Below are 21,792 nucleotides of genomic sequence, written 5' to 3'. Positions count from 1 at the left end.
TTATGGACTGAAACATTAACAAATTGTGAGCTAAATAAACCTTTCTTCCTTTAACTTATGGATGTCGGTAATTTTGTTTCAGCAACAAGAAAAGTAACTAAGTCAAATAGTGAATTTCCATGTTAAAAATTGGTATCTCAACCCTACTGGCTGAGAAGTGAGAACTCACAACCTTAACTGAATGGGATTTAGGCCATGTCTCATTAAGGTACAGTTCTCCTCTGAAGGGCTTTCCCAGTAAAGAGACTTCTATATTAGGAAATGAGCTTTATTCTCATTTGACTTAGTTGACTCAACACTGAGAGAGTAGAAAAGATGGGGGGAAGTGTATCTGGTGAATCAGTGTTTCCCAAGCTGTGTTATCTATATATAAAGTGGAGTCTCAAATAATATTGGGTGGTAACAAAATTTTTGATGTGTCAAAATTTCACAAATTTCTGATAAGAAGATGACAGAGTAAAGGCTGGAAGCATATCAGGACCTGGAATCCAAACACCAGGAAAACAACAACTTTTCAAAGAGAAAAGGAAGAAGAGCTCCAGAAATCAAGAAAGAGCTAAAAAGAAAACTAGAAATCATGTAAAAACTGAAGACAATGCTTCCTCAACCCCAAAGCAATCTGAACACCAACTATGGCTTCTGAGGAGCCAGACTCATCTCCACAAACACAAGATAAACCAGAAACTGTTGGCAGATCAAGGGAGAAACAACAGACTGGTAGCACTAGCCCCAAGCAAGAAAAGCCCATTGTTATTGTAAACTGAATAGGGTGTGAAATCTTACTCTGAAAGTGACTCCTTTCACATGGCAGGCTAGAGTTGGAGGAGAAATCCATTACAGCAGCCACATTTCAGAGTAATAAATCAGGAGCCATTTTGGGGAGGGGTTAATTATTTAAGACTGAGCTACTTCAGGAATCAGAAGTTACAGAACAACTACACTTCAGGGTTTCTGGGGTCACCCTACCATGATTACTGGCTAAGAGATGGGGACAGACCACAAGAGACAGTCATAGAGCAGAGGCAGACTAGGCATAGACGCCTCGCAAGTTTAAGGAGTGCTGAGGTCAGGCCAGGAAGGATACAGTGGTCCTATCTTCTGTGGAGAAAAGCTGGGCCAGTTGTATGTGGATTTCTGAGGGGTCTGGGTCAAAATTGCTGTTATTAAGTCCAGCAGACTGCTCCAGACGCTCCTCCTTTGCTGCCTATGTCCAACACAGAGCTCAGTGGTCTATTTGCTTTCCTGGTCTGCCAATGTGACGAATACACCTCAGCTTGGACAGTTGTCCTATCCTGGGATGTAGAGACAGAGGGGCCTCTGGAGCAAAGGGGTCACCTCACAAGACCACAGGCTGTAAACCTAGGTGGAGAGCAGTGCCTGCTGCCACCAGATCACCAGTCCAGCCATTTGTCTTCACGCCCTCTCCCTGCTCGGTGAAGCCGACCCTCTCCTGTGCCTGATCACCTGCACTGGTTCCCTTCTCTTCCCTGCTTGCCCTGTGGGCTCAGAGGTGTGAGCTGTGTCCCCTTCCAGATCCCGAGTTCAGGGCAGCGAGACAGCACCTTTCTGTCTTGGAGAAGCCCCTTCTTCCCAGCCAGCAGCCCTGGCCCCATCCTTGCTCCTCTGTGGGGCCTGTGTCTGACTGTGATGGACAAGCCCTCTCCGTCTGACGGACGGCAGGCCTCCCCTGGGATTATGCCAGACAGCTTCCCACATGGGGTGTCTGGCAGAGAGGTGCCCTGGCCTGTGTTGGTGGGATTTTTAAGAGCTTGTGATATTTACAGAAGCCACTGTGTCTCGGGGAATTTGTCTATTATTTCAGTGTTTATGGTTCATTTTCAGTTGCGCACAGTTAACACTGTGTAAAGTGTTAAAAGTCAGAAAATGACACGTCTTGTCATGAACTCTGTCTCACTCTCCTTCCTGGCGGAAGCTCATAAATGGAGGTCGCCTTGGTCTTGGGTCGCAGACAGTGAGGTTCAAGGTTGTGGGCGAGGTCTGCGTGAGGCCATGTGCGTCTTCCTCCCTGGACATCTACAGGTCCTTTGGGGAGCACATGGCTGCTCCTGCGATGAGACATATGAGGACTTTTTCATAGTTTTTAATAGCTTTAAAAAACCCTAGCCCTATCTGAAATGAACAGACATTTCTCAGACAAAGAAGTAAAAGCAGCAAATAAACATACAAAAAAATGTTCAACCTCACTGGTCATTCAAGAGATGCAGGTGAAAACAACACTGAGATTCCACCTCACCCCAGAAAGAATGGCTGCTATGCTATCAAAAAATCAATCAATAACAAATGCTGGCGGGGGTGTGGGGAGAAAGGAAGCCTTCTCCATTGTTGGTGGGAGTGCAGACTGGGGCAACCACTGTGGAAATCAGTATGGAGATACCTCAAAGAACTAGGACTAGAGGTCCCATTTGACCCAGCTATTCCCCTGCTGGGTATCTTCCCAAAAGAATTAAAAGAATCATACCACAGCGATACATGTGCACCCATGTTTATAGCGGGACAGTTTGTAATAGCTAAAGCTTGGAAACAGTCCAAGTGCTCATCAACTGGAAACTGGATAAAGAAGATGTGGGGTTTTTTTTTAATAAAATGGAGTACTACTCAGCCATAAAGAATGACAAACTAGAGAAATGTATAGCTAAACGGATGCACGTTGAGGCCATACTCTTCAGTGCAATAAATAGGACACACATGTGTAAATACCGAATAGATTCTCTAGTGTGAGAAACTGAAAGTGTAAATAAGGATTAAAACGATTAAAACGAATAATTGATAATTGAAACAGGAAAAGGTCCAAAAGTGTAGGGAAAGTGGCAGGGGATGGGGAAAGGAAAGAAGGGAAAGGAAAAATTATGAGAAAAGGAAAAAATGGAAACAAAATGTGGAGGGGGTGAAGGGGGCACAGGAAATGGGGAAAAAATAAGAACCAAGATACTCATGTACAGGTACAAGCACCCAATGATAAATGTAAATGTACTGTATACCTAAAATGTACCAATAAAAGAATTTAAGCAAAAATAAATAAATTAATTAATTAAATAAAACCCTAGCCCTGATAAGTACACAGTTCAGAGATTTTTTTTTTTAGCGCGTTTAGAGTGGAACCATCAGAGCCAGCTCGTCTTAGAGTGTGCCCTGTGCCTTTCCCCGCTCCCCGACCTTTCACCGGCCAGTGATTTGCAGCACTCTTTCCTAAAGCATGGCATCTGCTGCACAGGGTCAGGTCTCGGCCAGAGTCAGAAGCCCTGGGGAGTTGCGCCCAGACCTGAAGCTTTCAAGGGTGAACCGGGTGATTCCAGGGTGCAGAACGGCCCGTGACCCATGGCAGAGTCTGCAGGGTCACCCCTGGGGGACTGGAAGAGTCTGGAGGATCTCTCCATGTTTTCATTTCCAAAATTCGTGCAGTTTCCATCTTACTGAGAGTGTGGAGGATGAGCAGGGGACCAGCCCTCGGGGAACAGGTAGGCGTGCCCCAGGCCGGTTCTCGGAGCCTGCTGCGGAAGGAGCCCAGTTCTACCATGATTGATTTGCAGTGTGCTGAAAGGCAGACTGTGGTTTATGAGTGTCCACGTGACTGGCTTTAAGGATGTTACTTAACTAAACTAACATCATAAAGACAGCAGGTGGCTTTAAAAGATTCTGGCAGGGAAAACTCCAGATTATTAATATAAGGCCAAGCAAACAGCAAGGGAATGGCCAGTGCCTTGTGAGATGAAACCATAATGGGCCAAGGAGATGTGATGTATTTCCCTTAGCTTATTTATTGATACTTTTTTTTAAAAAAAAAGAAAAATTGAGATGTAACTAAAAGACTGTAACATTCACTCTTTCGAAAAGTATGTGATCCAGTGCTTTTCAGTATGCTCACGACATGCACCCATTACTTGTGTTTATTTTCAGAACATTTTTATCACCCCAAAAAGAAACCCCACACCTCTGGCACCCAGAGGTGTCTCCCTCCATTCCTCCTGCTACTGAGGGCCACCAGTCTACTTCCTGTCTCTATGGATTTTTCCGGTTGTGTGTTTCCTGTAAATGGAGTCAGGTAATATGCGGCCTTTTGTGTCTGGCCTCTTGCTTTTAGCATACTATTTTCAGGGCTTGTAGCATGCATCAGTACTTTCTGCATGGCTGAAGAGCAGATATGATGATTTGAAATTTAAATTTAACACTGTCATTCAGTGTTACCCTGAATATATGTCATTTTGAGATGTTAGCAGATTATCTGCGAGAAAGTTGTTCATTTTTATATTATCTTAGGATTTCATTTTTTGTTATGTAATGCACAGTAGTACAATATAATATTAATATAAATATATAAATATGGAGGATGCCAAAAAAAAAAGCTAGGTGGTGATTAGCTGCTGGAGTGAATACAGCCCTAAGGCAGATACCCCACCCAGCAGGAAAGGCAGGGCAGGACTCAGCACACACACATACAAAAGAAGTGGGTGTGGAGATAAAATAAGCACTGGTTGAGATGCACTATCCGTTCGCCATAGATGGGTTCCAAGCCTATATGCCCTGGAAAGAATCCACTCACCCAATTATAGAAAGAAATTTTTTGGATTTATTTTTTCTTTTTCTTTGTTTTGCAAACTTTTTCTTCTTTTTTTCTTTCTCCTTCCTTTTGCTGTGCTTAGTCTTTTTCTTTTTGGCTTTTTTTTTCTTGTTTGCTTTTTCTATTACTTTTACTTAATTCAATTAACTTTCTTTTATTCTTTGTCTCACTTTTTCCTCTTCCTCCTCATTTTTCTTTTCTTTCTTTTACAAATTTCATTTTTTTTGTTTTCCTTTCAGCATCCTCTCCATTTTATTATTACTAGTATTATGCTTCATTAATTTTTTGACATTTGGTTGACTATATGCTATTATTGCTGAATTCTTTTCTATTATTAGTAATGTTATAGTAGTTGTATTTAGTATATATTTATTACATGTCAATATTTGGTTTGTCTTTGTGTTTATATAACTAATGTGGATCTCTTTTTTTATAGTTAAGTGTGGAATAGTTGTAGCTCTTATTGATGTTTATGGTATGTCAATATCCAATTTATCTTGGATTCTATTAGTATTGCTGATTTCTTTGCTATTGCCAGTCATGGCATATTTGTTGCTGTTCATTGACTTTCACTGAATGTTAATATCTAGTTTGTCTTTGTGTTATCAATATTACTGTGGCTCATTCTCTCCTCTCTATGTGGTGGTGGGGATCAAGACTCAAGAACTGTAGCTACTAAGAAGGCTATCAAATTATATGCTAAGTAAGGTGAAGAGGGATATAAATTCCAAAACATAACCAAGCACAAAGACACATCACAGGGAAACAGTCTCTAACTACAAAGATCTCCACAGCAGTGACAGAGATTTTCTATCCTAACTGATCTTCAATCTGCAGCATAAAAGTAGTAAAAAACTGAGCAATCCCGAATAACCTACTGCTGCATCTCAAGATCTTAGAAAAATAATAGCAGTTAAAATCTGAAATTAGTAGATGAAAGGAAATTACAAAGATTAGCATGGAAATTAATACAACTGAGACAAAAAAAAGTACAAAGGATCAATGAATCAGAGTTGATTCTTTAAAAAGATAACCAAGATTAATAAACCCTTAGCCAATGTTACCAAGAAATGAAAGAAAAATCCATATCAAGGCAATTAGAAATAAAAAGGACAAGTTACAATTAACAGTGCTGAAATCCACAGGATTATATGAAACTACTACAAAAATTTATATTCCTGTAAACTGAAGAACCTAGAAGAAATGGATAAATTTCTAGACATGTATGAATTACCAAAATTAAAGCAAGAAGATATAAAAACTCCAAATAGACTCATAATAGGCACTGAAATAGAGGCAGTAATAAAAATTCTACCAATAAAGAAAAACCAACTGAAGAATTATACCACAACTTCAGGGACAATCAAACACCATTACTCCTTAAAACCTCCAATGAGGGGGCCGGGGATTTAGCTCAGTGGTCTCGCCGCCTGCTGCGCAAGCACAAGGACCCAAGTTCGATCCCCAGTACCAAAAAAACCCCAAAAACCTCCAATGAAATTGAAAGGGAAAGACTGCTGCCAAACTCATTCTTGCAAGCTAATGTGACCTTGTTGTCAAAACCTGATAAGGACAAGAAAAAAGGAAGGAAGGAAAGGAAGGAAGGAAGGAAGGAAGGGAAAAGAGAGAGAAAAAAAGAAAGAAAGAGAAAAGGAAGAAACCCAATCCAATCTCCTTCATAAACAGGGATGCAAAAGTCCTTAACAAGATACTGGCAAACTGAATGCAACAAACCATTAAAAAGATCATACAGCATGACTGAGTTGGCTTCATGCCGGGGATGCAAGGTTCAGTATACATAACCTTGTCTCAATATACACAAAGCAACAAGTCCAATACGTCATAAACAGAAGCAAGGACAAAAATCACATAATCATCTAAATAGATGGAGAAAAAGTCATTGACAAGATGCAACATCCATTCATGATAAAATTCTAATGAAAATATGTATGGAAGGAACAAATCTCAAACTGACAAGATGTTTACGACAAATCCACTGTCAACATCACACTAAATGGGGAAAAACTTAAAGCTTTTTCTCTACTAGCAAGAACACTACAAGGGTGTCCACTTTCACCACTCCCATTAAATATAGTAATCAAAAATGTAGTCATAGTTATCTGGGAAGAAAAAGAAATAAAAGCGATACATACAGGAAATGAAGAAGTCAAACTACCCTTATTCACAGATGACATGATCTTCTCCACAGTATACCTTCCCCATAAAGAAAACTCCACAGAAAGACTCTTACGCCTAATAAACAAATTTAGCAAAGTACAAGAATACAAAGTAAATAAACACACAAAACTCAATACATTCCTGTACACTAACAATCAACCAACTGAGAAAGGAATTAGGAAAGCAATTCTTTTCACAGTAGATTCAAAAAATTAAATCCTTACGCATTAAACTAAACAAGGAAGTAAAAAACTATAGTAATCTGAAAAGGAGATTGAAGAGAACATAAAAAAATGGAATGATACCCTCTGTTCCTGAATATGCAGAACCAATATCATCAAAATAGCCATATTGCTGGGCTGGGGATTTAGCTCAGTGGTTCCACTGCCTGCCTCACAAGCGCAAGGACACGAGTTTGATCCCCGGTACCAAAAAAAAAAAAAAAAAAAATAGCCATATTGCCTATTGCAATCAAAATACTAATAGCATTCCTCACAGTACTAGAAAAAAACTCTAAAATTTATATAGAAGCTGAAGAGATGCAGAATAGCAAAAACAATCCTTGGCAATAAGAGCAAAGCAAGAGGCATCACAAATGTAGATTTCAAGCTATATTACAAAGTTACAATGATAAAAACAGCATGATACTGGCACAAAAACAGACATGCAGTTCAGTGGATCAAGGGAACAGAACAGAGGTTATAAAAACAACTCCAGGCACATTTAGCCATCTGATCTTTGACAAATGGGCCAAAAGCATATGCTGGAAAAATGACTCTTTAACAAATGTTGCTGGAGAAATTGGTTATCTACATGCAGAAAAATGAACCTAGAACCATATCTCTCACCTTGTACTAAAATAAAAATAAAAATGAGTCAAAATCCTAAATATTAAAATATAAATATTGGGCCAGGGATTTAGCTCAGTGGTTCCGCCACCTGCCTTGCAAGCACAAGGTCCCAAGTTTGATCCTCAGTACCAAAAATCCCCACACAAATACTGAATCTGCTGAAAGATAATATAGGTAAAACTCTTGAAGACATAGGCATAGGCAAGAACTCTTTGAATAGAATTCCAATTGCACAAGAAATAACACCAAGACTCAACAAATAGGGACAAATTTAAATATATTAAAATGCTTCTGCACAACAAAGGAAAAAACCAACAGAGTGAAGAGACAACCTACACAATAGAAAAATGTTTTGCCAGCTACTCCTTGGACTGAGGACTAATATCTAGACTACATAAAGAACTAAAAGCTGGATGGCACACCTGTAATCTCAGCACTCTGGAGACAAGTGCAACTTTGAGGCCAGCCTGAGCTACACAGTGAGCTCAAGGCCCGCCTAAACTACATAGCAAGACTCTGTCTCAAAAAAATAAAAAGAAAGAAAAGAAATTAGACCTCTCAAAATAAACGATCCAGTCAAAAAAAAATGGACTATTAAAATGTACAGACACTTCTCAGAAGAAGAATGACCAATAAATACAAATGACCAGTAAATGAAAAAATGTTTAGCATCTTTGGCTACTGGAGAAGTGCAAATTAAAAAAACACTGAGATTCCATCTTACTCCACAAAGAATGGCTATCATCACAAACTGAAAATACTGCAAATGCTGGGATGGTTGTGGGGAAAAAGAACCTCTTCTACACTGTTGGTGGGAATATAAACTAGTACAACCACTGTGGAAATCAGTATGAAAATTCCTCAAAAAACTAAAAATAGAAATTCCATTTTACCTAGATACAGCCCTTCTGAGGATCTTTACCAAAGAGTTAAAAACATATTACAGTCATACATGCAGACCCATGTTTATACCTAATTCTATAACACCATGTTTCTAGATAATTCTTGGATATGGTCTATCTGTCCATCAACCCATGAATAGATAAATGAAATTTGGTGTGTATACACAATGGAGTATTACTCAGGCATAAAAAGGATAAATTTGAGTCATGAATAGGAAAATTCACCTTGCTAATGATCCAAAATCCATAATGCTAAGTGAAATACATCAGATACAAGTTGAATATTGCATGGTTTCTCTTATATGAGAAACCCAAAGTGTAAGTAATTTAAAATAAAAAATAAAAGAGATGATAGGAAACAGGGAGGCAGAACTTTTGCAGATGAGAAGGGGATATAGGGATGGAAGGAAAAGAGAAGGAGGGAGGAGGAAGGAAAAGTAAAAGAGATTAAGATGTGATGTGTATATGTACCAATTATCCATGACAAACGTATTCATTATATATCACAAGCATGTACTAATAAAAAATTAAAAGATAAATTATGTAAATTTCAATTGAATTTAAATACCACAATGTCAAATGAATTTTACTTTTATAAGAAAATTGAGTTAAAATTTTGTTTTTCTTTGGTACAGGGGATCGAACTCAGGTCCTTGCAGTTGCGCAGCCGGCGGCGAAACCACTGAGCTAAATGCCTGGCCCCAGTTAAAATTTTAACAGAATTAAATTCAATTAATTTGATTTTAACAGTAATCTACAAAAACAAGCTATATTTGGTGAGTGAATTACTGAATTTTAAATAACTTCGTAATGAAAATTTGTGTAAAGACCCCTCTATGAGTGTGAAACAGGATCTGACAGATCTACTTTCGAACCTTTGCTGTTATTAATCACTGCTTTCTCATGACATGACAAGAATTCGCTATGGGAGGTCTCCCTGTGAAAACTCTCATGGTTTGGATCTGAATCGTACCCTCAAATGTCATGTGTTGGAGCAACACTGCTGGGAGCTGGGGTCTTCGGCTGGTGATTGTGTCACAAGGGCTCTGACCAGATTTTCCAGACTGGATTCATACTTATATGGGCTATTGTCAGGTGGTGGAACTTTAGGAAATGGAGCATAGTTGGAAGGAATAGATACTGGCGGCACGGCTTCAGGTGTTTATTTTGTCACAATCCTTTGTGTTCCCTTTGCGTTCTGGCTGCCACGAGGTGAGCAGTTGTTCACCAATATGCACTTTCACAGTGATGTGCTGTCTCTCCAGAGCCAACTCAAATCTCTGAAAGCATGAGCCCAAAATTTCTTCCTTTAAGTGGATTTTCTCAGCTGTGGCTTTGGAAACACACGGGGCAGTGAACCGGCCAGCAGTGCCATGTCTTCTTAATCCTCTGGTGAAAACTCAGTGACACAAGACAGCCACAAAAAGCCTAAGGGTTAGAATTGTCTGGCCTGGAGCAAAGTCATCATGGTGGGCACAATAGGGTGGGCAAGTCTTCTTTGACTCGGCAGTTCATGTATGATGAGTTTGAGGTGGACTGTGAGCCTGCTGAGAAGACAGCTATAGAAGGTAGTGCTAAATGGAGAGAAAGTGTAGGGCATTATCTTAGATGAGGCTGGGCAGGAGGACCAGACTAAAATTTGAGCTAACTACTTCCAAAGCAGGGAAAAGATCCCCTGAGTCATCTCTATTACAGAAATGGAATCCTTTGCAGCCACAGCCAACTTCAGAAAGGAGCAGATTTTAAGAGTAAATAAAATGAGCACACTGCCTATCTACTGGTTGATAACAAATGAGACTTGGAACATAAAAGATGTTTCTGCAGAAGGACAAATAAAATAAAACATAACAACAAAACAATGAGTATTGTTAGCTTAACAATGAGTATTGACTATATGGAAATATTTGCTAAAATGTGAGATAATGGTGATAAGGTACGTTTTTAAGTTAATGAGAGAAATTCCAGCCAGAAAGATGAAAGATAGCAAAGAAAACATTGAGATAAAGAAGTGAAAATATTTCATGAAGGGAATCATACAGAAACATGATGTATTATATAATCAAGGATCAAACGTCTTTCTGATCTTGACCATACTACTAAATGTACTTTATTAGAAAACAATACCCAAACCCCCACCTTTTGTGGATGGGATGCTTGCAGCATGTTCTTTCCTTTACTTCGATATTCTTTCCATTGGATGTGCAGGTGAGTCAACACAACACACCTGGGAAAAGATATTTCCAAGGTGATGTTTTTTCTCATTTGTTAGCTTCTAAGCAGAAACTTTTAGGGGCAAACTCCTATGCTTATGGGGAAGGAAACGGGTACCTCTTTAAACTGCTGCTACTATTTCTTTAAGTTGCTTTATTTGTTTCAGTTAAGGCACTCCAGACAAAACCACAATAAGTCAGCCAAAATCACTGACTCATTCTTCTTTGCTCATTATCATCTCCTTATAATGCTATGAATATGCATAAGTTCCCCTATACAATTCCCTTGCCTCATGTTCTTCTCTCAAAGAAACACACAGTTTTGGGAACTGTCCCCAGTGTTCTCCTTATTTTTGCATGTAATGAACCTTCACTCTTTTATTTCCTGGTTGAGATAATTGGCTTTGCACTCAGAGAGACAAACCCACTGTGTTTAGTTACAAATGTTCTACATATAAAAAATTATTTTTAAATAAGAATGAATTTTATAGCCTCTACATATTGGATGCATCGCATGTATGATCAAGCACACTATTTATGTGACTGACTACACTGTGTATATTTATTAACATGGTGACAATATCAGATGATTCTAAAACTGTGTGGTTCATGCTTAGTGCAAAACTGCATGTTTTTCTACTGCATCTCATTTCCTTTTCTTAACAGCCTCCTAACTCCAGCATATGTATGAAAATTCTAAGAGTCAGAAAGGGGTAGCCTCAAAGTAATGACCATCCTAGGCCTTTGGCCTTCCAGGGCCTCTCATAAGGCCACCTTTTGACTTCACATATTATGTTTTTAACCCCATCAGAGCGCAGCCTTCACTTAACTGAATATGAACAACTACTGAATGGGTCGCTGGGGCTCAGAATCAAGTTAAAATTAAACATAACAGCACTGACTACTGAAAATTCCCTAACATCATTTAATCTCCTTTTCAAGGAGTTCGTCTGAGTTCATCTTCTATGAGTTTTTGAGTGACATGACCCACCTGACCAGTGTCTTCCTCTTGGAAAGGCCATCACCATGTTTTATATTTCTTTTTGGTAGACTCAGACCTGTTTTTTTTTTCAGACCTATTTTTTGCACGATGTGCTTGGTTTTAGTTTTCAGTGTTCAATCCTGTCATCCTCTGATGCTCAATTCTTATGATTTCTTAGGATTCCTCTACCTTCTTTGAACTCTGTTAACAAGATTTATAGTGCCTGGAATGGGTCTTATTTTTGAATTGAATGTTGGGAGCAACAAAACGTCCAGGAAGCACAAAATTCAACTTTGTAATACTCAAAGGGATTCAAGTGAGATAGAAGATGACATCCATTTACAAATCCTATATCCTTCAACCTGAAGGCAGTGGATTACTTCTGAGATCTTCTCTGATGATCACTCAAGAACCTCAACTTATCTCTCTCTCTCCTGAAAGAGTCCAGGGATAGAGAACTAGCAGGATTTTGTCTCAAGTATTAAGATCAGGAGGAACTGGGAAAAGTAAATCTGTGACCTTCAGGAATTCCTTTATGGCAAGTGGACAGGAAGTTGTGTGGATGGGCGTATACAACATGTCTGAAGTTGAGGGTCAACTGAAACTCATGAAAGTAGTTTCTTTTCTCACCCACTTACTGGAACATAGATAAGAGATGGCTGGGAGTCTGCACTGTGGGCAGGAAGAAGGGCTAGAGTATTACCTGGACGTGCAAGATCATCAGCCTGTGAATCCTGTTTGATTCACTCCTGCTGTCTCCCCCAACCCTGTTGGGCAGAAAAGAAAGGAGAAATAAAAAGTCAGGAAGAGAAGGCAGGAGCCCTGTTGGCAGGGCTAACACTCAGGATAAAAACCAGGCTTGTTTGGGGTGGGGATTTAGCTCACTCTGCCTGGCCTGCCTTGCAAGCACAAGGTCCTGAGTTCAATCCCTGGTACAAAAAAAAAAAAAACCAACCAACCAAACAAACAAACAAAGAACCAGGCTTGTTTATGTTTGCTATTTGGAAAAAGAAAGTCACATTTTCCTCAGGAAAGGCCAGGGTAAAAATTTAAATTTTGGAAATAGATCCATCTAGTTTCTACCTTTTTCATTCTTATCCTGGAAGCAGTCAAGAAAAGATCACCCATTTGGGGTGAAATACACATTTATTAAAAATTACTTGACCAAGGTATGTGGACCAGGAGGAGGAAAAGGAGATAAAATGAGCATTATCCCATATTACTGTATTTGATGATGAGACACAACATTTCAGAATACAAAATGTCCTAAAATTATAAAAGGTGACATGAGGAGGTCGGTTATTTTGATCCACCAGACCTCACCTAGAAGTGTATTTAGTTTTTAATTTTTATTGGGCTACCCATTTATAACCTGTTTAAATGAAATGTGATTGGTAATTATTTTAAAAGTTGAAGAGTCTAAAATTTAGATTAATGCATCAGTGTCCAGAGGCCACAGGGCATATTCCTTGACATTTTGATTAGTAGTTAAAAGTTAAGCTATTATTTCTAGGTCAAAATCTAAGAGATAATAAATATACGACTTCCAATGAAAAGTAATGAAAACATAGAATTATGGTACAGGCAATAATTCACCAAGAAAAGATAACAATTGCAAATATATATACACTAAATATTGGCACACCCAAGTACATAAACCAAAACCAACTTGACATAAAATATAATCATAGAGGGGGACTTTTATACTCCACTCTCACAAGTAGACAGGCCAGACAGACCAAAACAACAACAATAACAACAACAAAGAAATATCAGAGCTAAATCACACCACAAAACTAATGGATTTATCAAATATCTACAAAGTGGTATACCCAATATCAGCACAGTATCCACTTATTTCAGTAGCCTCTGGAACTTTCTCAAAAATAGATCATATCTTAGGCCATAAAGTATGTCTCAATAAATACAAAAGAAATGAAATAATCTCTCACATCCTATCAGATTATAATGGATGGAATTAGGAATTAACAGAGAAAACCACAAAACTATTCAAACACATGGAACTTGAATAATATATCCTTGAATGATCAATGGATCATAGAAGAAATTAGGGAAGAAATTAAAAAATTCCTAGAAGCAAACAACAATGAGAATACAGCATCTCAAAATCATGACACAGATGAAAGCAATGCTAAAAAGGAAGTTTGTAGCTGTGAGTGTCTACATTAGAGAAACAGTGTGATCACAAGTAAAGAAGCTATTAATGCATCTCAAAATTCTAGAAAAACAAGAATGCAAAACTAATGGAAAGAAATTATAAAAAGTAAAGTGAAAATCGAAACTGAGATTAATAAAATACAAAGGATTAATGGATAGAAGTTGGTTTTCAAATGGATAAATAAGATTAATAAATTCTTAGCCTAACTTACTATGAGACAGTAGAACCTTATCAGTATAATTAAAAATTTTAAAATGTGAAATTACAACAGACGCCACTGAAATCCAAAAGATTGTAAGAAACTATTTTGAAGATTTATATCCCAATAAATTGGAGAATTTATAAGAAATGAATAAATTTCTAGACACATATAACTTACCAAAATCAAACCAAGAAGTATAGGCTATGAAACAATACAGTAATAAAAATATCTACCAACTAAAAAGAGCCCCGGATCGAATGGACCTACCACTCAGTTTTTACCAGAAATTTAGATAAGGAATGACACCACTATTTGTAAGAATTTTCCATACAATTTAAAGAGAAGAAATGCTTTCAAAGTCTTTTCATGAAGCCATCATTACCCTGCTAACAAAATTGGAGAAAGATTAAAAATATAAAATAGAACTACAGGCCAATATCCTGGATGAACATAGATGCAAAAATCCTCAATAAGATACTTGTAAACAAAATTCAATAAATCAAAGTAGCAGGATACAAAATCAACACAAAAAGTCAATAATGTTCCTGTACACCAATAATGAATCCACTAAAAGAGAAATCAAGAAAATAATTCCATTCATGATAGCTTCAAAAATATTAAATACCTATGAATCATTCTAACCAGGATTTCTAAAGACTTTTATAAGGAAAACTGTAGAACTCTAAAGAAAGGGATTGAAGAAACCCTCAGAAATTAGAAAGAAATCTCATGCTCCTGAATAAGTAAAATTCATACTAAAATGGTCATATTACTGAAAACAACATAAGATTTAATTCAATCCCGATTAAAATACCCACAACATTCTTCACAGAACTAGAAAAAACAATCCTAAAATGTATGTGGAACCAGAGGAGACCCAGAACAGCCAAAGCAATCCTGAGCAAAAAGAGCAAAGTGGGACGCATCACAGTTCTGCCTGTCAAGGTATACTACGAAGATCTAATAAAAAGACCAGCATGATACTGGCCAAAAAATGGACATGTGGATCAATAGAATAAACAGAAGACACATAAACAATCTCGTGTACATTCAGCCATCTGATTTTTTAAAAATTCTTTTCTTGGTACATTGTAGGTATGCAACACATTTACATTTCTCATTGGGAACTTGTACCTTTACATGATGCATCTTGGTTCTTACTTTTTCCCCATTCCCAGCCCTCCCTTCACCCCCTCCACCCTTCCCTATTTACAAAGTCTTTGTTTCCATTTTTTCCATTTCTCATAATTTTTGCAAACATATGCTGGAGAAAAGATAGCCTCTAACAAATGGTGCTGGTAAAATTGGTTATCAACCTGCAGAAGGATGCAACTAAGCTCATATTTCACACTCTGTACCAAATCAAATCGAATGGATAAAGACATAGACGTAAAACAGGAACTTTGAAACTACTGGGAGATAATATAGGGAAACACCTGAAGCCACAGGCATAGGCAAGGACTTTCTGAACAGAACTTCAGTTGCTCAGAAATAATACCAAAAATCAATAAATGGGATTTCATCAAATTGAAAAGCATCTTCTCCTATGATTCCTCCTGTAAGGACAGGAGGCCCCATAGGTAGGGAAAAGATAGGATGAAGGCTGCATGAAGCTTTGCTAAAAGTTAATGGCATTTTATAATTTGAAATGGTAGATTTGGGGCACTGATACTAGAATTTTTCAAAACCAGAGAAAATAATCTCAAGATACATTTAAGGCTGGCAACTGAGGTCTATAAATTTACTTCTTCTCTTAAGTGCTGTCTCCTGACCTACTGTACCACTAATAATGTCACCATTATCACCACAGCACTTTTGCTTTCAGTACAGAGAGAACTGCTGTCTCCATTCGGCACCTCATATGTTGGAGTGTGAGAAAACATTTCTGCTTTAGCAATTGCCATTCAGATACACTGACTCTGGATAGAATTTGATGGTTCTTATAAATTTATGCCACTCATTATTGTGAACATGGAGAAGATGTAGGCAGGTGTCTAGAACCTAAAAATTTCACAATTTGTATAAAGTGGGCTGATCATTGGATGAAATTCAAAAATAGTCTTTGGACACCATAAAACTAAGATTTAATTTTTACAAATGTTAAAAATCAATACTCATGATCTGAGGGGATGACATTAGATTATATGATATTAGGTGCCATTAGGGATGGGTGGAGGGCTTTAGGAGCCTCATTTTTCTTTCCTAGTGTACCTCATGCCTTAGGATCAATTCTTCCTTCCTCAGTGGCCTTGGAAATGGACCAGTATCAAATTTTTTTAAAAATCCCATTTTCCAACAGGATCACTTACCTAGACTCCTGCTTTCAAAATGTCCCTAAAAGTCTTGCCCTGTTATATTGAAATAGAATGCTCACCTGACTCTAATTCACTAAGGTACGACAGCAGCCTGGGTGCCTATCAACAAATGAATAGATAAAGAAAAATGTGGTATATAATCCTGCAATCCCAGCGCTCTGGGATACTGGGGAAAGAGGATGACAAGTCTGAATTCAGCCTGGGCCACTTAGCAAGACTCTCTCAAAATAAAAAACAAAAAATTGCTGGGGATGTAGCTCAGTGTGAAGGCATTAGGTTCAATCCCCCCAACCCCTCCAAAGAAACAAAAATCTGTGATATTTATGTGATAAAATATTACTATTGAGTCATAAAACATAAAATCATGTCATTTGCATGAAAATGGATAGAGCTAGAGACCATAAAGTTATGTGAAATAAGCCAAACTGAGAAAGTTAAATACCACATGGTTCCTCTCAAATGAGGAATCTAGGAAAACAGAGATGACCTGAAAGTAGAAGGGAGACTATCAGAGAAGATGAAGCAGGCCCAGGGACAGGAGGAAGGTGGTAGGGCAATGATCGAAAGTATATCACATGCATGAAATGACTGTGTCAAAACAAAAACCACTAAAAATAACCCCAAAACCACTATTCTATATAATTAATATGAACTAATAAAAAGAAATGAAATGGAAATAATACAAAAGAATAAATTAGTATGCTACATATTACTAACACATTTTTATATTTTTATAAATATATTTATATACATTTTATATATTAATATAATGTCTGTAAACTACATTTCTACAAAATTTCACATTAATTGGGATTAAGTTGCATGTAAGTCCAGTGACTTGTGATGTGAACTATTGGCATCATGTTCCTCTTTTAAAACCCTTCCTATGCACTGCTTGCAATTCCATTTCTCTGCATATAATTTATCTAACATACAGCCTATAAGTCTCATGTTTAGAAAGACTTCTATCTGGCTGGGAGAGACTTCTTTGCAAACTGGAATCTAGTGATACACACAGATTTTGCCTTCGGTTCCTTGAGTGCTAGAGCTCAGTATTTCCTGATTAGATCAGGTAAGCCCCTGTCTGCCCAGAGGGATTAAGGATAAGAATGAACCTCTTGGGGGCCTAGAGGTGTAGTTTACTTACAGAACACTTGCCTAGTATACATGAGGCCCTGGGTTCTATCCCCAGCACTAAGAATGAAAAGAGTTTCCCAAACACTTCAGATTCTCTTTGGAGATAAGAGCTGAGAGCTAGTCATTTTTTTTAGAAATTATCACACACACACACACACACGCACACAATTTATATAGAGTCGCAGCTTCTCAAGACTTCAATGTCATTGCAGAAACAGTTAAAATGGCATTCATAGTTTTGGGAAGGGATGAGGTCACAGAATCCTGAACCTATCTATGTATGATAACAAGACTGGGTCCTTCTCACGCTATACTGTATACCACAACCATTACACCATGCACATAGCTAACTATCGTGAATTACACAGCAATAAACATGGGTATGCAGGTAATTCAGGTATCTCTATGTCTTAGTCACTTTTTTCACCACTGGGACAAAATACCGGACACCCACAACATAAAGGAAAAGATGCTTATTTTGGCTCACAGTTTGTAGAGGTTTCAGTCCAAGGCAGGATGACAAAGGGGCAGGGTGGAAGAAAGTTGCTCATGGTATGGAGCACAGGAAGCAGAGAGGGAAGAGGAGGAGCTAAAAAAATACACTCTTCCTGGCTACACTCCTAGTGACCAGTGTGTCCTCTGAGCAGACTCTACATCCTAACAGCAAGTCACTTTTCGAAGCCCCTACCTTTGAGCACATGAGGCTTTGGGGGAACAACTAGATATAAACCACAACCTTCTACAGAGTGCTGATTTTAATTCTTTTGAGATATCAATTTCTCTTTTGCAAGTGTAACAGCTTTCTACTTGTGCTGATAACTAAAAGCTTTTTTTTATTTGAAAAATTCACTACTCTTACAATGCCATCAACATATATCAACCCTTGGTGCTATTCCTATCATTATGTTATGTTACATAAAAATAAATACTTTGCTGATATAATAAAAGCAATTCATCATCTGACCTTAAAATAGGATTATTCTGGATTATCCTAGTGGGCCCAGTGTGGCTGTGAATCAGAAAAACAAGCCAGAGAGCTGAGACATGAAGTTAGAACTTTCAAGCATGAGAGTCATTTCACGTGCTTGCTAGTTTTTAATGCACGGGAACCCTCAAATACCACAGGGCTGCCCCCACGGCACAGGAGATGCAGACCCTCCAGAGAAGTTATCTTCCTACACAGTGTTTACCAGGACTAGGGAAACCTCAGCCCCATGCACAGGAGGATAATGGGTGTGGGGGTAGCCATGGGAGTCTCTGGACTTGCAGAGAGGAGAGGGTGGTGGAAAAGCCACAGAGGGGGAAAATGGGAAAGGGAGGCAGGGTGCACAGCCTCTGAAATCATAAAGAGGAAATATTTCCAAGATCTCCAAACCCAGATGAGCTCAAGGGGGAGAGTCAAACCCGGATGCAGAACAGAGGACGGAACTATGGCCAGGTGCAGGCCCTAACCTGTGCTCTTGACTGCACTCTGGGGAACCGTCTACATGAGGTGGGAACAAAAATACAGTGGATGCTGCTGCCCAGTGCCGTCCAAGGGAAAGGCAGGCTTGTACAAACACTGCGGTGGGTCCTCCTCCTCCTTATTCTCTGGATCTGGCACTGTGTGACTTCTGGCTCTTCCCCAAAGTCAAAATGTTCATGAAAGGTAAATGCTTTGAATTGATTTAGGACATTGAGGCAACCACATCAGCACAACTAAAGACATGAAAGAGGACTTCAAAACTGCTTCAGAAAGTGGCAAGGATGATGGGCAAAGTTTATTTGAAGTGATGGGAGTATTTTGAGGGGAATTAATGGGAATGTGGCTTTTATTGCAATAAAAATGTAATATTCACCTTATTGTTCAATCACATCTTGTAATGAAGATTAATGTATGTCAATAAAGTTGTAAATAGACTAAGATGGATCGAATGCTGAAGGTAAGAAACATCAGCTTTAATAGGCATAGTAAAAAAAGACTAAGAGCTCATTAGTTAATCATCATTCTTGATAGTTTAGATAAGGCAAATTTTATAAATAGGAAAGTAGAGGAAACTGCTAAGTCAAAAAGCAAAATTCAAAGATAATGTAAATGAACATACCTAGAGAGTACAAGCAATGTCAAATGTTGGTTCTTTAAAACACAGTAATAAGATACTGTTAGATTGCTTACACAACATTTCTTACAATTGTCTTGCCAGTGGGTATTGTTCTAAAAACTAAAACCTAAATTTTCATGGCATTGCCTGCTAGATATGCTATTCTTTGGCAGAAAATTCCCATAGTCTGTATTCAAGAGGTAACCAAAACTGATCTGTACTGGTTTTTATGTCCATCTAATAAATTATATATGTTTTCTATGGTAAAAATAAAACAGTAATGAAATGGAAAGAACTCTGAAAAATTGATAAGGAAAATTATATATTAATTATATATTATATAATTGGAACGTATACATGTATATACACAGTCACGCCTCACTTCACAATAGCAATGCCTTTGTGAAATTCATTAGCAGGTGATTCCATCCTTGTGGAAACATCACAGAATCTATTACCACAAACCTTGATGTAACATATATTAACACAAACCTGCTACACACCTCAGCTGTTACAGCTACTGTCACATATGAAGGCCCTCACTGACCAAAATGTCATTGTGCAGAGCATGACTATATCATAAAGCTGTGCAAAGACAAGAGTAAGTAAACTTGTCGAACTGAAGACAAAACCTTTACAAAATTCTCGCCTTTTGAACACTTAAAAATGTCAAAGATTAGGGCCAGGGAGTTAGCTCAGGGGTGCCGCACCTGCCTCACAAGAGCAAGATCCTGAGTTCGATCCCTGGTACCCACCCCCCAAAATGACAAAGATTGCACTGCAGATAAGTAATAAAAAAGATAACCACCAGTGCCTGCCTCGCAAGCGCAAGATCCCGAGTTTGATTCCTGGTACCAAAAAAAAATAAAAATAAAAAATAACCTTTCCAATGAAAGCTACTCAAACAATGGACATCAATGTGAAAAAAAATGTAATTGTATCCTTTCCTCATTCTACATAATAAATTGTTTTCTGAGGTAATAATACTTAAATACAAAAACTAATTATAAAACATTTAAAAGTTTTAATAGGATAAAGTAGTTTTTTTTTCAAGATAACACAAAACAATAAAAAAGAAAATATTCATAAATCATACTACATTAAAATAAAAGTAATGTAAAGAGACAGTAGCGTTAAATCTAAGAATGAAATCCAGGGGGTGGGCAAAGAGGAGGTACATTCAGGAAGAGATAGATAACAAAGTGTGAGGCACTTTCTTACATCCAGTTTAACAAAAAGTACAACAAGCCATCTAAGTTTTATATGGGTGTCACATGCATGTGATATGTCACAAGGATACATGTTTGAAAAGGAGACATGTAGAATTTATGATATAATAAAAATTTAAAGACTCAGTTTCATACATCATGTTTGTAGATGATAAAACTCACCATTACAAAGGTGAGTTCTCAAATTAATCTATAGTATCTTTCCAAAATTGTATGTTTAATTTCTTGGTGGAAGAAAGGAACAAACCAAAAAATTTAAAAATTCACTTGAAAGTTAAAAAACATAGGGATAAATATAGATATTTGTACAGACACAAACATAGATATTTATACAAAGATATTTAACAAGGAAACTTCTGAGTTATAGGAACAACAGGAGTAGCTACCATTACTTGACACTAATGCATATAGTGCAATTATACTATTGCAATAATACAGACTGATCACAATAAAAACAAAATCCATAAGCAAATCCCTATGGATATAAGGAATTATTTATTTTAAGAGTTGCAGAAAGGCCTATAGAAAACCCAACCCTGTGAAGAATAACATAAAAAATGAATTGATTAAACAACACAATCAAAAGGCAGATGGTGGGGCTGGGGCATAGCTCAGTTTTAGAGTGCATGCCCAGAATGTATGAGGCTCTGGGTTCAATTCTGCACACTCATGAAAGGATGAGTTAACAAGATGTGACAATGGAAATAGAGCAGAAGGCTCCTGACTCTCCCTCCCTCTGTGGGCACACTGAATAAACATCTACTTATGTTTCTAGCTCTTCTGAAAGAAAGTCATACATGAGGTAAGAGACTTGCTGCTGACAGAGAACCACATCGAAAGAGTAGGAAAGGTGAGGCACACTTGAGATGGAGAGCAATGGCGTGGGTGGAAAGTTAAAAAGCATTAAAATGAAGTATGTACATGCATCCATAATGTATGGCAAATATGGT

General features: G+C 37.9%; 1 long non-coding RNA gene across 4 annotated transcripts in view; it reads right to left on the bottom strand.

Moving 5' to 3' along the window:
• The window catches only part of LOC101708362 (uncharacterized), a 90,383-nt gene that overhangs the window by 66,345 nt on the left and 2,246 nt on the right, over positions 1-21,792 (bottom strand). For 3 of the 4 annotated variants that reach the window (XR_015443035.1, XR_001184367.3, XR_205824.3), the window contains exons 2-3: positions 12,403-12,466; positions 10,644-10,731 (exon numbers count right to left, since the gene is read on the bottom strand). This is a non-coding gene — a long non-coding RNA (uncharacterized LOC101708362). Of the gene's footprint in view, positions 1-359; positions 10,082-10,643; positions 10,732-12,402; positions 12,467-21,792 lie in introns of those variants that run through there. The other variant, XR_001184368.3, reaches the window with a different exon arrangement.

The sequence above is a fragment of the Heterocephalus glaber genome, unplaced genomic scaffold (genome assembly GCF_053883595.1).
Source record: "Heterocephalus glaber isolate CG9 unplaced genomic scaffold, H.glaber_assembly_v1.0 deba00001561, whole genome shotgun sequence".
NCBI classification, from domain to species: domain Eukaryota; kingdom Metazoa; phylum Chordata; class Mammalia; order Rodentia; family Bathyergidae; genus Heterocephalus; species Heterocephalus glaber.
This window is presented reverse-complemented; position numbering and strand designations above follow the sequence as displayed.